This window comes from Limulus polyphemus, unplaced genomic scaffold (genome assembly GCF_000517525.1).
Source record: "Limulus polyphemus unplaced genomic scaffold, Limulus_polyphemus-2.1.2 Scaffold789, whole genome shotgun sequence".
NCBI classification, from domain to species: domain Eukaryota; kingdom Metazoa; phylum Arthropoda; class Merostomata; order Xiphosura; family Limulidae; genus Limulus; species Limulus polyphemus.
Window position 1 is genome coordinate 148,500 of NW_013666399.1, and position 4,948 is coordinate 153,447.

Consider the following 4,948-nt stretch of genomic DNA (forward strand, 5'->3'; position numbering starts at 1 on the left):
GTGTGTGTGTGTGTGTGTGTGTGTGTGTGTGTGTGTGTGTGTGTGTACATAGGAAGACAAAAAGTACATATAAATAGGTGGTTCATCAATCACACCTTAAGCTCAGAAGTACATTATAGCAAACACAATAAAAATTCCATTTTATAAGAGTTACTAAATCTAATAAATTTTTAAGCTTATCTTTTAAAACAGGCAATTTTAATCATTTTATGTTTAACCAAAAAATTAAGATTCTCAAAGATACAATAAAATTGTACACTATAATTAAAGAAATTAACTGAATTTACAAATTTAAATTCATCAGATGAAATTGTTGCAGATTAAGCATTCCCGAATGCATATAGTTCAACATTCTTGCTTACAGTTTCAGGTTAAGACCAAGAGAAATTAAGTTTAACACTTATTTTGCTTACTTTAACAAGATGGCTATGTCCATAGCAATCAGTTTATTTGCCAAACATTTCACATTCTTATGCTAGATTATTCAAATGAGCAAGATTTAAAACACATTTTGCATGCAATATTAAGAAAAAAGAAAAACAAAATTAATGGCAGATCCACATGTCTAAGAAAGCTGTAAAAATTCACTGATAATTTGAAATATCACAGCTCATGGATAAACAAATGATGAGAACATTTTAGTTCTTCACACCATCTTAATATAAAACAAATATGTTAAATGTTTTGATTAATGCAAACACAATAATTGCATGCATGTTATCCTACATCACATTGGCTGAATGATGTAATAAAAAATATATTGTACTATGTTGTAAAACTTTAGTACAACCATGAGTGATTAATAATGATTTTATTTAAGTTCATGACAAAATAAGCTGCACCTAAAATTTTAGACTAGATGCCTTCCTTCTATAGTCTACCAGTTTAAAGGTAGAGAAAGTTAGTACAGATAGCTCTTTTGCAACTTTATCAAAGTTTATGCAAATACCCAAACCAAACCAGTAATCTGATTTTCTTGAGAGCTGCCTGCCTTTGTGATTTTAATTGCACTTTGTATTAAACATTCACACCACAAAAAAGTAATGAAAAATAGATTTAATTCTAGTCTGAAGATGAAAGTATCTGTTTAAAACTTAGTTTTATAGTTTTTGAAAAACAAATTTAGATAAAACATTGTCATTATTGGTTTTTGAAAATATCAGCATTTAGAAAAAAGGGGGTAAATGATAGATTAAAACACACATGGCATATATACCGTTATTCAAATCATATTTTTGTATGATATATGAACATACAACCTTATACAGTGTGTGCAACTTCTATGCACTTTAAGTTTTTAGTATTCATACTATATAGTGACATGAACTTCAGTGCAAGTTACAGAATGCCAAAAGCTGAAAACTTTTCTCCTTTGGTTCTTCCATTTTATATTTGTTGGTTAACAGGAAATATTTCAAAAAATTAACATTATTTTTCTGGGACTTTATAATAGGTTAAAAGTTTCTTTACAATTCAAAATTTATTTCCAAGTATTTAACAATCTATGAAAATAATAAAAATAGGAACAGGGTTAAAAAATGGATAAATAGAGAGAAACAAAATAGTTTCATAAATGGGAAAAGGTGAAAGAAAACCATGTTTAAGTCAGTGGATTTATTTATCTTTTATATAGAACAGTTTCACATGCTAATGAATTTATTTGTTTAAAAATAATCTTATGGTATAACCAAAGAGACTACTACAGTTTTAAAGATTCCAGTAAATTACATTCATTAGTTAAACACTACTCCCTCAAGAGTTAGTTATCTAAGTTAGCAATCCATGATTGTAACATGCCCAATCCTTATTGAAGGTTCTTATGATACTGATAATTGTTTTGTTAACTAGTTAGGCTTCTATTCTGTGCATGTTTAAAGTGGAATCAATGGGAAGTCCACATTGGCAGCTATGGTTTTAATCAGCACACACAATCAAAGAGCCCACAAACCAAGATGCAAAATTTAAGGGTTGCATTCACAACTAATAAAACTGACACAGCAATAGTGTTCCAAATACAAAACTGTTTGGGCATGCTTACAGCTGGGACGTATGGGTGTGTCCAAAATCACTGGGGCAATGCTATTTGCTTGTACTGTATTCAATGTAATGTACTGTGGAAAGTTGATTTTTCAAATACAACTATTTTATTTTCTACTGGTAAACAACTGACAAAATACTTTAAAATTACAAGTTAAAATAATTTTAAATTACTAATATTCATCAGTATTTTCATTACTTGTTAATTTGTTTCATAACTCTTATAGTTTGTATACAAAAATGTTATATGTTACATCAATCTCTATTAAGTTTTAGACTAATCTAAACTTTTCTAAGATCTATGAACTAGAAGTATTATAATTTGTATGCTTTTATACCAGCAACACAACTTGCATATTTCAGTATAAGGTAAAACACACTAAACTGAAGTGAGACAAGTAGTTTTTACAAAAAAACAACAACATTAGGAGTGCAACTGGTACTGAAGTGAACAGTTAAAGTAAGTAATGTCATTTCCATATTGTCTAAATGGGGTTCCATACTCAATACCACCACATTTATAAATTTTCATTAAAAACCAATAAGTGGGTTTAATTTAGTATGGCTGTAATCTGCTAAACACACAGGCAGAAAAGAAAATTGGAAAAGACTGTTGGACAAATAATAATAAATAAATACTGTTCAAACTAAAATGTAACTCTTATTTATCTTAGTATCATACATCTTCCAACTACAAACCGATCATCATAACTTAAGTTACATAAAAATAAACCACAGAATTTTTTTACAACTATTTCTAAATATTCTTACAAAAACCTCTTCTAACTACAAAGGTATACCAAAATGGAGGTCCTCATGCATTCACAGGGAATAACTTCTTCTGTGCAGCATTGCACTTGTGATCTAAATTGGACTTATTCATGACACAATCTTACCCTTGCATAACAAACTATGACGCAGTTTTTATTACAACAAAAACAAACCTGAATCCGAGATTTTTCACATTATCTATATTTTATACGATCCTCTTTGCACAGCTCATAAAACTTATTAAAGTTCAATATGGTGGTGATACTTCTGGATTTAAAAAAATGTAAGAAATAAGGCCCAAATTATGGACTTTTTTAAATTTTAGATCAAGATCTGATTGCTTTTTTTTTGGAAGTTATATATTAAATATAAAAATAGATTTTATGAGTAGGCCTAGTGAGGAAAAGCATTCTTCAGTAGTATTTTCAAGTTTAGTAATACTATATTTTGTATTAAAACTTTTACAGAAAATAAATAGTCTTTTGAGCATTCTTCTCAAGATCCAAGCAATTTGATCCAGTATTTTGTTCTGGATTGCACACACCTGAGACAGCAAGTTGGCTACAAGCAGGTAGCTCTATGTAAATCTTTCAAATTGATATATAGAATTAAAGTGTATCAATTGCTGCTAAGCTACATGTCCAAAATAAATTATCCCCTAATAAATATGGCCATCACTTAATACAAATCAAATATTTTAGTGACTAACTCCACATACATATACATACCTCAGTCCCATAGGTATAGTAACATAGAATTTTATCAAATTCTGAAGTAAACTGCCACGACTATACAAAACGATGATTATATGGTGAGGGAAAGTTGATTATAAACTTGAACAACCCTGGAAGCATTGAATCCTATGGACAAGAGTTGGTAGTGACAACATTTTAGGTAACTCCTATAATCTTTCCTCATACCTCAAGGTGGGTTACAGAATAACCAAAAATATTGCCACTCACTGACTCTTCCTAGTTCTAGAGGATTCGGTGTTCCCAAAACTATTGGAACTTGGGAGTCAATGACCAACCTTCTCTCATCATAAAAACTTATTTTACCAGACTCCCTAGACTTTTCCCCCACAACGTAAGACTAACTGGCTTATAAGCATTAGTTTAACTTGCACAGCAACTCTTATCACCCGCTTCCAAGTTCTAATCTCTGGTGCCTACCCACTGCTTTGCTATCCTTTAATTAAAAACACATGGGGAAAACCTTGTCTGGCCCTGTTGCTTTATCTACTTTCTGAAGCTTTCTACTTACTACTGCCTAATAGATGTCTGTGATTTAGGTCAATTCCGATGTTTCTAATAGAATTAAAAATGCTCACTATCAGTACTGTTATTAATCTGAAGTTATTATGTTAATCGGAGGCGTCGCTAAGTACTTAAATGAAAAATAAAAGATTAGGGGCTCGAGCCAATTGTCCCGGGAATTTTCGACGTTTCAGTATAATATCGATCATGGTTTTCTACTCTGATTTTTCAAGATACCAACTGAGGATTCTGAACTCTATCAAACAGAATCGGGGCACGTACCCTTTTGATGTTAATTACATCTTCTGTTGTCAAAATAGAATACAACACTTAAAAAGTCTAACCACGTCATACTCTTCAGCCATCACTCAGAAACATTTACGGACCCAGCCCCCATTTTAACTTATGAAAATGTATATGACTCTTATGTACTTCTTTAAATGAACAATTTTCAAAAAAATACGTACAATCGGCATGACTTTTCTAAAACCCCATTCATATTTTCATCTGCTCACTCACTAACCAAGTCTATTTAAATAATTTCAGTACGGTTTAATCAGGTCTATCTAAAACCCGGTACAGAAACTGGAGCAGTCTACTAAAACCATAAATTGCAAAGAAGATATTTCTATAATCTAAGTTTATAAAAACAAATAAACAAAAAAAAAAAAACAGTTTGACGAAGGTTAAGCAAGATAAAAATTAGTAATAAATTCATATATTTATAAATAATTTTACTATCACTCAATTGTTAATATTTATTATTTACATATTACCTAAAACCTGAAAATCTCGAAGCAGACGTATCTGCCCTGTTGGAAAGTTTGTTTTTGTTTGGAATTAAGCATAAAGCTACACAGTGGTCTATCTGGGCTCTGCCCACC

The 4,948-nt window shown here is 30.7% G+C and overlaps 1 long non-coding RNA gene across 1 annotated transcript in view; it reads right to left on the minus strand.

The window, feature by feature from the left end:
• Positions 1-4,638, minus strand: part of LOC106460534 — a 14,780-nt gene extending 10,142 nt beyond the window's left edge. Inside the window, exon 1 of the long non-coding RNA XR_001290886.2 lies at positions 4,532-4,638. This is a non-coding gene — a long non-coding RNA (uncharacterized LOC106460534). The remainder of the gene's footprint in view (positions 1-4,531) is intronic.
• Between the last annotated feature and the right edge of the window lie 310 nt (positions 4,639-4,948).